The sequence below is a fragment of the Astyanax mexicanus genome, chromosome 22 (assembly GCF_023375975.1).
Source record: "Astyanax mexicanus isolate ESR-SI-001 chromosome 22, AstMex3_surface, whole genome shotgun sequence".
Lineage (NCBI taxonomy): Eukaryota > Metazoa > Chordata > Actinopteri > Characiformes > Acestrorhamphidae > Astyanax > Astyanax mexicanus.
In genome coordinates this window covers 31,914,441-31,928,133 of record NC_064429.1, presented here as the reverse complement: position 1 = coordinate 31,928,133, position 13,693 = coordinate 31,914,441, and positions in this window count along the sequence as shown.

Below are 13,693 nucleotides of genomic sequence, written 5' to 3'. Positions count from 1 at the left end.
TATAGTTTTATACTTTTATTTACTTTTATTTTTTCTTCCTTTTTTTTACGCTTTTCTTTCTTTTTTCACTCTTTTTTTTCATTCTCATTTCATTCCTCTCTCATTTCTTTCTTTTATTCTTATTTCTTTCTTTAATTTCATTTTTTTTCATTCTCATGTTTTTCTCATTTCTTTCACTCTCATTTCGTTCTTTTCCTAATTTCTTTCTTTTCCTATTTTTTCCCTTTCTTTTCCTCTCTTTCTTTTTATTCTTTCTTTCCCTCTCATTTATTTCCTTTTTTCCTTTCTTATCTTGCCTTTTTATATTTTACTCTTATTTCTTTCTTTCCCTCTTTCTTTTTTCTTTCTGTTTCTCTCATTTCTTTTTTCTTTCTTTATTCCTTTTTTCTTTCTCATTTCTTTCTTTCTTTCCCTCTCTTTTTTTTCTTCCTTACCCTCTTATTTTTTTCTTTCTTATTTCTTTATTTCCCTCTCATTTGTTTCTTTCTTTCTCATTTTCCTCTTCTTCCTTCCTTCCTTCCTTCCTTCCTTCCTTCACCTGCACATTCACACCTGTTTTGTCCAAAACCAAAGGTATTCAATATTAAATTTACAAAAAAAAAAATAAAACATAAAACGAAAGAAAAGCACTGACCTGAAGAAGAGGTGTGTCCAAACGTTTGACTGCTACTGTATATTTTTACCCAACAGGTGGTAAAATTTAATGATTTGACATATTCAGTATCAGAGGCAAAATATTTGAGAGCTTTAGTCTTGTCAAGTCCTTAAATTTTAAATCTTTGCTCCCGTTTAAAACTCTATAATCTATTTTAATGAAATCTAAATTAGATTATCCTCAATGGAAACTCTTTCTTTTTTTTTTGTTTTCTCTCTCCCTCTTTCTCTCAGTGTATGAACAATTAATCATCATGATTATCAACACAACACATCCTGCATGGAAAGTAGAAAATTAACAAGAGCCAAGTTACTTCCTTTGCACGCATGACAAGTTGATTAATTATGATTATCCCGCGGGATTGCAGCCCGCAAATTGCACACAGACTTCTGAGGCCTAACCAGCCGTGCACCTGCTTCACTAATGAGCATCGTGCAAAGTTTTTTTTTTTTTTTTTTTTTTTTTTTTTTTTTTTCAAGATTTTTCTTAATTAATATATAGAAGTACAGCTCTGGAAAAAAAATTAAGACAACTTCAGTTTCTGAAACAGATTTAGCTATTTATAGGTTTATGTTTGAGTAAAATGAACATTGTTGTTTTATTCCATAAACTACAAACAACATTTCTCCCAAATTCCAAACAAAAAAATATTATCATTTAGAGGATTTATTTGCAGAAAATGAGAAATGGCTGAGTTTTAAGAGTTCAGAAATCAATATTTGGTGGAATAACCCTGATTTTTAATTACAGTTTTCATGCATCTTGGCATCATGTTCTCCTCCACCAGTCTTACACACTGCTTTTGGATAACTTTATACTTTTGCTCCTGGTGTAAAAATTCATGCAGTTCAGTTTGGTTGGATGGTTTGTGATCATCCATCATCCTCTTGATTATATTCCAGAGGTTTTCAATTTGGTAAAATTAAAGAAACTCATCATGTTTAAGTGGCCTCTTATTTTTTCCAGAGCTGTATATACTGTATATACAAACTAACATTATCTTATATATAAATATGTGCTTAATGGAAACATACAAGTCATAGTAATACTTCTTTTTTTGCTTAAATTTATTATCTTTTTATATTTATTATATAATATCTTTTCTATATATCCATAAAATATATCATCACTCTCCAGTGAAAAACAAGTATCTTCAACTTTCAATGGAAGTTCATGTAAAAAAGAATTTATTTCAAGTAATTCTGGAGTAAAATGTAAAATGGACCAATTGTTATTGGTCCATTTATCAATAAATTGTGTCACAGTATTAGGAACAGTTTATTTGTTGAAATTATGCACTAATCTAAAAAATCTACAAAAATGGAGATACTTTGTTTTTTTTTTGTTTTTTTTTTTTCATTGGACAGCGATGATATACAGTACAGGCCAAAAGTTTGGACACACCTTCTCTTTTTCAATGCGTTTTCTTTAATTTCATGACTCTTTACATTGTAGATTCTCACTGAAGCATCAGAACTATGAATGAACACATGTGGAGTTTTATGTACTTAACAAAAAAATGAGCTGAACCTCCACAGTCACCGGACCTGAACCCAATCCAGATTTGAGGTTTGGGGTGAGCTGGAGCACAGAGTGAAGAAGGCAAAGGAGCAACAAGTGCTAATAAACACCTCTGGGAACTCCTTCTCCTCCAAGACTGTTGGAAAACTTTTTTTCACTTCAGGTGGCCACCTCTTGAAGCTCACTGAGAGAATGATGCCAAGAGTGTGCAAAGCAGTAATCAGAGCAAAGGGGGGCTATTATTTTGAAGAAACTAGAATATAAAACATGTATTTTTTAGTTATTTCACCTTTTTTGTTAAGTACATAAAACTCCACATGTGTTCATTCATAGTTTTGATGCTTCAGTGAGAATCTGCAATGTAAATAGTCATGGAAATAAAGAAAACGCACTGAAAAAGAGAAGGTGTGTCCAAACTTTAATGGCAATACATGATAGAAAAAAGAATTGTACAAACATATTAAAAAACAATAATTTTTATTGTTAAATAAATAGACAGAAAAATGCAGCAAATATATAAATAAATATTAACTTATATAAATATAAATAGGCACTTAACATAAAACAAAAGTACAAAAATATTTCAGATTTGCACAAATGAAGTGAGAGTGCGTCCTGACGCTCATTCTGAGTGCAAAGTCTTGTCCTGGAGAAAGTTGGACTGCCCCAGCTTCTCTAAGAACTTTTCGATTTGTTGCAGAGCAGCCAGGCTCCACTGTTTGCGCTTGTAATGGTCCGAGTGCTCGGGGAACTCGGGCTTTGCGTGTTTATGGCAGCTCACGTTCAGGAAGTCCAGACACGGCTTCAGGGTTCCCTCCAGTTTGCGGACGGCTTCGTCGAGCTTTTGGAGGAAGTTTTTTTTCATGGGGTTCAGCCACTGCTTCTGGTGATCGTATATGGATTCGAGGGCGTATATGGTGTAGTTGACGCCGCAGACGGCATCCAGTTTCTTCTCATTGATTGTTCCTGATTGGTCCTGGATGTCCAGCTGACTGAAGTTCTTATTCAGCGGCTCCACATCTTTTCCGTTCTCTTCTACCTGATGGGAAATACAGAAATTGAGCATAATGATGAATAAATATATACACAAAATAATGAATTAGATTAAAAAAAAAAATGAATACTGAAGTGTATAAGGAATCAGGTAGTAACTTAAAAGTGTTAAACATTCTCTGATGCTCTTGCTACTCTGATGACCTTATCTATCCTATGCAACAGAGCTAACTATTGTTCTTCCTTTCTTGAGGCGGTCCTGATGAGTGCCAGTTTCACCATCATAAAGTTTTTGATGGTCTTTTTTGTGGTTACAGCACTTGAGGATACTTTCAAAGTTTTTGAAATTAAGTAATTTCCTATTCTTTACTTGGGTGGGTAGTGTGATGGATGTATGTGTCCCCTGGTTAGGTTTTGGGGGTGTGGCTACAGACCTAATCAATATATAGACCTGTGTAGGTGTGCTTTGGTTTGGTTCTCTTTGGCATTATGCTTTAGTTATTTTTTTTATCCTTAGATTTCTCTTTGGACACCTTTTTGTTTATGCAATGTCTGGACATGTACTTTTTTCTAATTTATTTTAATTAAATGTATATTTTTTGCTATTTAAACACTGGAGTAACAGTTGTGATGGTAGTTTTTCTCATAATATGGAGTAGAGCTATTCACTGTATACCTGTAACTCAGAGGTGTCCAAACTACAGCCCGCGGGCCATTTTCGGCCCGTTTCCTTCTTTGGAGCGGCCCGCGTGGTATTTTAGAAATAGAACGAAAGTAGGTTTTTATAATGTGAGATTTAAAGTTTGAACGCTAGGTGTCAGAAACGGGCCAAAGAGTCTAAAAGCGGAGAGAGTGCGCATTTCTAATGCGGAAAAACGGGACAAAGAGTCTGAAAGCGGAGAGAGTGCGCAGTTTTAGTGCAGAAAAGAGCAAATGAGTCTAAAATTCGCCGTAATTAAGGAGTTTTATATTAAGAGAGATCATGAAATGAAACATCAATTTGAAAGTATTAGTTTACACAACACTGTCAAAGATAAAGATAGTTAGTCAAGTAAAATGTTGTGTAAATAAAAAGGAATCAGGAAAATGTATTATTTAAAGTGGTAGATCATTATTCTGGCCACCAACAAAAAAGGTTTGGACACCCCTGCTGTAACTCTACCTCTTCACTACTTTACTTTAACTGATGCTCTCAAACACTTTATTAAGAGACAAGAAATTCAACTAATTAATAACTCTTGATGAGTTCAGCACAGCTGTTAACTGAAAGCCCGAATTCCAGGTGACTCTACCTTATAAAACTGACTGAGAAAATCCAGCAGAGATGTGCAAAACTGTCTAATCTAAGTACGAGGTGCTACTTTAAAGAAGTTAAAATATAAAACATATTCTGGTTTGGATGACTTTAGTATTAATCTACAATGCAGAGCATTTAAAAACAATGTAAAAACATTTGTTTCACACATTAAAATTACTCACATATGTATTTAAAATGCCAGAGATGAGTTTTTTTCCCAGCTTCGCCTGACTTTCAGGGTTGCAGGCAGGTCTCGCAATTACAGGGTAGAGATGGATGATCATGAGCACAGCGCTCAAGTTCAGAATACCTGCAGAGAAAATAACAACATAAGAAAAATACAGTTTATATATTTGCTTTAAGATTACTTAGAAATTAGAGAAAATTCTTCTAGAGAGCACAAGTTCAAGAATGTAATTGGTTAAAATCAATATTTATTTATACTAAAAATATTTGACTGAATATGTGAAGTAAAATTAGATACAAAACTAAACTAAAATAAAATTAAGGTAAATTTGAACTGTATTTACTCCAAAGGAAACTGTCAGAGTTGAACAACAAAATGGAACAAAATAGATAAAAGTAAAAATATTTAATAAATAAATACAAAAGACATTTTGCTTTCTTACTATTAGTGTTTTAAAGTAGCAAATTATGATTTATTTAATATTTTACTTTATTGATTTTATCAGTGGTTCACATTGTCAGCTGTCCAACATACAGAAGGGACAAAAAATGTATTTTAATTTACTAAAAGATTAGACAAAAACTGCAAATAAAAGTGCAAAATATATCGTCGCTGTCCAACGAAAATCAAGTATCTTCAAAACAGCAACTTTACAGGAGAGAGAAAAAAACATCTAAACCTTTACTGGAAGTCGATGTAAAAAGAGTTTATTTCAGGTAATTTTAAAGTATTTCTATTGGTCCGTTCTTCAAAAAAAATTGACACACTGTGAGGAACAGTTTGTCTGTTTAAATTATGAAGTAAACTAAAAATGGACAAAAATGGAGATTTTTTTAAATGCACAGCGACGATAAAGTACAGTGCATGCATATAAACTGCAAAAACTTATACACAAGAAAAAACACTATTTTAATATTTTTTTTTACTATAAATTAAATTATAGCCATATTTTTTAGGGAAGAATTTGTAAAAATTAAAAACAGAAAATAAATAATAATATATAAAGTTAAAACATGGTACTTTTGATACTTATGTACTTCACACAGAAATAATAATAATAAAAAATAGAAACATAAAAAGAAAAACTGTACTTTGTGCAAAAAGCATTAAATATCGTGATATTATAGTGATGTTCTATATATTTTGAATTATAGTCATTTGTTCTATCGGCTGTGGCTATTCTGAGGATAAGGATGTAATACACAATTTCCCCACATAATCAATAATCTGTATGTATTTTTAACTTTTGTATTTACTTATTTATTTATTCACTTATTTACTTACTTACTGTGTTTCTGTAATTTCATGTATTTGTCTGCCAGACTGCCAAAGACAATTTTATATTCAATGTAAATTTAGTAGACAATAAAGTTTTGTCTTAACTTATTTTATCTTATAATTATATATATATATATATATATATATATATATATATATATATATATATATATATATATATATATATATATATATATATATATTTTTTTTTTTTAAATATAATTACTTTTTAGGAACTTCATATAACATTTAAATGGAAAAGTAAACTAAATAAAAATAATAATAATAAAATTTGTATATATATATATATATATATATATATATATATATATATATATATATATATATATATATATATATATATTTTTTTTTTTTTTTTTTTTTTTTTTTTGAGGTCTATATATATGCATAGTAATTTCTTACCTGCTGTGAACTTCATGATGATATCTTCAAAGACTCTGCAGGATAAAGTTGCTAATAGGTGTTAAAGTTGCTGACAGGAAGTTAGCGAGTAATCCAGCTCATGCGGTGGATGTGTGTACGGACCAGTCGTGAGTTGAGCTGTTTTTATAGCGTAAAGGGGCTTAGTCACGAAAAAGGAAATGCTGTTATCTCACACAATCTATAATACGAAAGATACAGTGATGTGAATCTTCAGGAAGATCCGTGACAGCACTTTAGCGTGTCATCGGGATGCTCACTTTAGCTTGCTCTTTTTCTTGAGTAATGCCTTATCGAGAATATCTTACTACTTGCCGATGTATTTCCAGATATGACGGGCTGTATGTGGTGGATGTTGCAGAAGTACGGGCTCATAACGTGGAGTTAAAACTAATTTTAACAATTTTAATAGTTTAATTTTCTTAAGTTTCCATGAGTAACACCACTTCCTGTGCAGTTTTTTTTTTTCCCACAAGATATGTATTGGTTGTGTCTGCAGGTGTCTCATGCTGCTTGCTGCTGTACACTCATAACCCCATGACTTCACCGTACGAAGTGGATTCATGACGTGACGCAATGATGTGATGCAGTGATAAAAGTATTGGTGTTTTAGTGGGTGGAGGGCCTGAGCCTCAAATAGCACCTAATAAAGCTCAGCCCACTCAACCTCTAGTGAATAAGAGATCATAAGTTTCTTTAAATTTTTACTAAATTAAAACCTCTACAATATAATCGAGAGGGAAATGGATGATCACAAACCATCAAACCAAACTGAACTGCTTAAATTTTTGCACCAGTAGTGTAGAGCATAAAGTTATCCAAAAGTAGTGTGTAAGACTGGTGGAGGAGAACATGATGCCAACATGCATGAAAATCAACTGTGATTAAAAAATCAACCAGGGTTATTCCACCAAATATTGATTTCTGAACTCTTAAATCTCTTTACGAATATGAACTAAATGACAATATTGTCAAATGTTGTCTGTAGTTTATAGAATAAAAAAACAATGTTCATTTTACTCAAACATAAACCTATAAATAGCAAAATTAAAGAAACTGATTCAGAAACTGAAGTGCTCTCTTCAATTTTTCCAGAGCATGAAAGCATGAAACATCTGGCTTGTGAGGTTGTTTGAACTATAATAAATGATAATGAAAAAATAATTATAATACAATGTTTCTCTGGTGAGCTTTTGTTTATATTCCTCCCCTCTCTCTCTCTGTCTCGCTCGGCATGACTATAGTTTCCGCCCTTTTTTGTGCTCCCTATCTCCTTATAAAGGCGTTTTACTCGGCTTTGTCCCAATTCATTAGCCGGGGCAGTGGTAGTGTATTGGACCGCGACCCTGATGACACAGGTTCGATCCTGCGTCGAAGGAGTGGTGTGTTTATTTATTTAGTTTTTCCTTTCTTCTTGGGTTTACCTGCTTTGAGATCAACTGTTCTGCAATTGGGTTCAACAACCCTCTGAGCTGGAGAGATACTAGTCTGTAGCACTCCATCCATTCCATTACACTTCAATTTTCAATTTTCCAAAACAGATTTTTTTTATGTCCCGCCATTTTTGGCCAGGCAGTGTATAAGTGAGTAATAGATTAATCACTAAAGTACTATGACTCCTGAGTAAATCTTATCGGCAGTCATCCCAAGGGTGTTGAAATAGCAACAAACACAAAAAAAAGAAAGGAATTCTATGACGAATCGGACGAATCACATTTCAGATATGCCGCCAAATAGCTGTGCATAGCTTCATCATGACGACTGTGGAGCAAAAATGAAGCATGTTTTAGCTTAACCGGAAAACAAAATCTACCTTAATTATTCACTACATTCTGAAATAGGTTGTCAAAAAATAACATGGGTGGTATAACTCTAGGGGCAGTATACCTCTTGGTGAGAGATTGTGAGAAATTGACTACTAGATATGCCTCTATGAAGCACTTGAAGACAATTTGTGCATCGTTGATTCCTTCCTGCACATATATCCCTCGTATCATTACTAGTGGTGACTTCTGCAGATCATCACACAAACCAGCAGTTGGGGAAGTGTGTCGCTCCACAGAAAAAGCAGGATTGAAGCTTTCACCACAAGCCCTTTATGCTAGGGCTCCACGATATATATAATATAACCATCGTCATTGTGCGATGCTGTCACTTAAAGAGGACATAAAACATTTCAGTTTGTACAAGTTTTCTAATGGATTAAATATAATGGAATTTATTTGGGGGGATTTATTTTTATTTTTATTTTTATAAAATGTTTATACACTAAATTATAATATATTTATGTTTGTTATGTTTGCGCTAGGGCGCCGTCATGTTGCCCGTGCAGCACTGGTGACGTCACGAGGTTGGTTGGTTGAAGAGCACAGGTACATAACTAGCGTAAAAGAGCTTGTTGTTTGTGGAGATTATGGATGAAGATGAAGCTGAACTTGGCTAACGTGGACCACTTTCTCAGAGATCTTTCCTGTATAAACCTGAGCAGAAATTATCAGATGCTTTTCTGAGAGCGAGACGTTTTGGGAGTGTTTATTCTCTCTCTACGTGGAGCCGTGCAGAAACCCTGCAGCCCGTCAACAGCAGGTAACCTACTGCCATCCAGTTAACCAGCTAATTTATATACATTTAGCTATTCAACATGTAAAGTCCAGAGTTCATTAAGACTGAATGAAACGTACATGATTTAAGTGGATATTGAAACACCCAGGCGCTGTTTGGTTGATAAACCGTTCAGTTTAGAAGTTAGAAAGCTTACTGGGTACTTAGCTTCATCTAGTAAGTGTTAGCTAGCGTTGGCTAGCTATGGTAAGATAGCTAGCTAAGTTGTTATGTTGCTATGTTATCTTTTAACTGTCAGCTTATCTAGACTTTCGGTAAGTTACCTCTCGCTGCTCTGCTGGGTGAGCGCGTCGTTTGGCTCGTTCCGTGCGGCTCACAGCTGCTGCTGTTACAGTACCTCCAGTTGGACGGTCTGTACATCCCAGTTGTTCAGAGGAAAAATTAAAACGGAGGAAAAAAGCCTCGGACTTCAGCTTATTTGTCCGGCACTAATGCTCCCGACTCAAAACCCTCTCCTCCACATAGTCCTGGTGTAGAAAGTGCTCGCTCCTAACCCCTAGCATTGCAGCTAACCGGAGGATTCTCGCACTTCAGCGCCGCTAGCCACCGCTGAAGAATAGCTGTCCGCTTAAAAGGCGAGATATGAAAGTGAAAGTGAACCTTTCTCTCATTCTTCACCCTATAAAAGTTTACTATACCCAGTATTACTACACCCAGGGGCCATACAAAAGTGCCCCCCGCTTTGCATAGATTTTTGGTTTGGATTTTATTATCTATTGAGGGATTAATTTACGGTAGACTCATAGTTTATGTTAGTGAGGCGTTCGGGAACCAACCTCGTGACGTCACTTTCAGCGCTGGGACAAGATGGCGCTGCGCTTACTTAAGAAAATGACATTTAGATTGCTTATTATTTTAATTCAGTTTCACTGACAGCTGTTAAACTTATAACATTTGTTAGAGTGAAAATACATCTTGTGAATTATACTAAATACTTGACGTGTTTCATGTCCCCTTTAAGGCAATTAAATTAAATACATTATGTTGCGACGGTTTGATTCTTGACACAAAAAGTAGATACACAGCTCTGTCTCTGTGTCTGTGTGAGTGACAGACTGCTGCTGCCTGAGAAGCACATGGGAACGTGCTTGTATACATCTGAATATACTGAAAATAGACCAGGTTATTCCATCAATGGATATATATTTTTCTCCCATATTCCAAGATAAGACACTGTCAGGATTCATGGTGCTGGAATTGTGAAAGAGTTCAGGGTTCAGGGAGCATGAGATCATCATTTTCACACATGGATTGAGAGAGAGTTCACCACAGAGTCCAGATCTTAACCTCATTGAGAATCTTTGGGATGTGCTGGATGGAGAAGAGCTGCTTTGAGCAGTGGTCAGACTCTACCATCATCAATGCTGCTACAAGATCTTGGTGAAAAAATTATAAATTAATCCAGCAACACTGGATTAAATAAATCTTGTGGCATTGCAGAAGCTTATTGAAACAATGCAACAGTGAATGCACAGTGCAGCAATCAAAGCTTAAGGTGGTCCAATTAAATATTAGGCAGTGTATCTCCTCTTATATCAAGGTTTGAGATGCCCAACATGATACTGGAGCTTCTTTTCAATTTTACACTTTATAATAAACATAGTTTTTTATTTAACTCATTACAATTGACAGCATGTGTCTATCAGAACAGAACATTAAAAAATCCAATAAAAAATGTACAGTATCTTAGCCCCGCCAACTGCTTCAGAATAAAATGGCAATACAGACTTTTTTTGGGACTAGGCAGCACAAGAGCCAACTTAGCAAATAAGAGCTCTTTTTTTTTTTTTTTTTTACTAATTTTACGTGATTTAGAACACTTTTATTATGTTTATGTGTTAATGTTACTGTTTATGGATGATCTGTGAAGTAAAAAAAATCTAAATTCAAAATCTAAAATAATTTAAATGTTAACCAGAGGAATCCAAAGCAATGGATGTAAAAAAAAAAAGGCAATTAAATATTTTAGTTATTTTTAGACTATTTTAGAGTCTTCTTTTGTGTGAATTGCGGACAGAAAACTGGATTCTTATATTTTTCATTGGATTGGGTTCAACAATGAGTTTTTTGGTGCATAATTCATTTCATCACTGTGTGCACCTGTGCATGACCTGTGTGAACCTGTGTTAATGTCCTACTCAACACTTTGAGAAAATTCAGTAGTACTACCATCCACTTCTAGAGCATCTGATTGCGGTTTAGATATCGCGGCCATATTAAACGATAGGGTTCTAATCACTTCAGCATATCTGCTCATTCGTGCAAAGTTGCAAGAGACCTCTGTTGCAAGAGAAAACCCTACAAATAAACGTCCGCTAGTTTGATAAAGCTGTATTGCCGCAATGCATCATTGCCTTTCAAAGAGTGCAAAGCGCCCTTCTCCTTCAGTTCAGCTGAATATTAAACTCTTTGCCCTTAAAAGGAACCGAATCGTAGCGCAATCTTACGTAGCAATCTCAAAAGTGTCAATGGCATGCTTAATAATACTCGTCTCGACCTTAAAAGTCGAGAAGAGTCGAGAAAAAAACACTTTGACCCAGAGTCGTATTAGATCTGATAAAGATCAGTTTCTTATTGACACCTTCGGACACTTTTTTGACTCACTGGTTTCCATTAGGGAGATGTGATGCAGTGATTGCATTAGGGAGGAATTTTTTGCAGCATTACTTGAACCCTTTAAAAGAAACACCATGAAGAAGAACACCAATGACGTAACGTAGGATCACACTTAGTTTGGCACTTCTCTGGGTCTGCCCACTTCTGCTTTCCATGAATACTTGCTGAGTCAGAACGTGTTTTGTAAATGGGAGGCGAGATGTTTTCAAGTACCAACTTTAAGAATATTGCAGAGCAATTATGCACATGATGATGTTCCTTATTGGTTTTAGTCTTGATTCAGTCTAAAAATGTAATGAAAATTCATATTTGTTAAAGAATTTACATGCGTTTTTTCTCATGGCAGGGCGTCCAACTGCAAAAGTTCACCAGAAGTGCCTTCCTTTGGCCTGCTAGGTCACCAGATCTATTAATAATTAAGAACATTTATAGGAACAGCTGGGAAACCACCAATATGTGCTCATTTAGACAATGAGCACATATCTGGTGGAACAACCCTGGTTGGTTTTTAATCACAGTTTTCATGCATCTTGGCATCATGTTCTCCTCCACCAGTCTTACACACTGCTTTTGGATAACTTTATGCTGCTTTACTACTGGTGCAAAAATTGTAGTAGTAATTTCCCGTGAGGTAGTTTGAACTATAATGTACGATAATGAAAAAAATATAAAATAAAATGCTTCTCTGGCAAGCTTTTGTTTACACTCCGTTCCCCCTGTTTAGTTTCCACCCATTCTTGGGCTTCCTATCTCCTTATAAGGGCGTTTTTTTCTCGGCCGTGTCCCAATTCACTAGCCAGGGCAGCGGTAGTGTATTGGACCGCGGCCCTGACGACGTGGGTTCGATCCCGCGTGAGGAGTGGTGTGTTTATTTTTATTTATTTTTTCTTGGGTTTACCCTTTCTTGGGTTAGTACAGAGTTCTAATTAAATACCCCTGATCTAGTGGATGGACAACTAAATGCTTTTGGCAATAAAGTCTACATTGTCTCCTTTATTTGTCCAAATGTGATGTATGGAGAATGTTTAAGAACAAAATGATCTTAATCTTTATTTCAAACTTTTTTTAAGCTTTATTAGACATTTCTTAAAAGGCCTCAAACCTTCTATTTTCTTGCATCTATTATTTGATCTTGCTCATGTTGATGCTCACTTTTTCACACACTGAAACAGGATGTTATATAACACAGTTTATCTTAGTTTTTGTCTGCTAGAATAAGTTTCATTTGTAATTCTGCTGAGAGGTGAGATTAGTGTCATACTTCCAGTACCGATGGCGCTGATTAACAACTTTCACATTTATTATGACCTTTTAAAATGTATATAATGTATTTTAGCTTACATCTGAACATATGCATATTATTTACAGTATAACTCACGTGTATCATTGAAAAGTTACTTTATTTCAGTAATTTAGTTCAAAATGTAAAATGCATATACTATATAGACGTATTACACACAGAGTGATCTATTTTAAGTGTTTGTGTCTTTTATTGTTGATGATTTTGGCTTACAGCCAATAAAAACCCAAGAATCAGTGTCTCAGAAAATGTAGATTAATATATATGATCAATTAGGTACTTTCTGCAGTGTGGGCAGTGTGCCAAGTCCTGCTGGAAAATGAAATCCACATCTCCAAAAAAAGTTGTCAGTAGCAGAGGTTCAGCATGAAGTGCTGTAAGATTTTGTGGGAAAACTAAACTGCACTGACTTTAGACTTGATAATAAAACCCAGTGGATCAACAGCAGCAGATGACAGACATGACTCTCCAAACCATCACTGATTGGTGGAAACTTCACACTAGACCTCGAGCAGTTTGGACTGTGTGTCTCTCCACACTTCCTCCAGACTCTGCTCCCTTGATTTACAAATGAAATGTAAAATTTACTGATGATCAGTGATGGTTTGGAGAGTCATGTCTGTCATCTGCTGGTGTTGATCCACTGTGTTTTATTATCAAGTCTAAAGTCAGTGCAGTTTTGTTTTCCCACAAAATCTTACAGCACTTCATGCTTCCCTCTGCTGCTCACAACTTTTATGGAGATGCAGATTTCATTTTTCAGCAGGACTTGGCACACTGCCC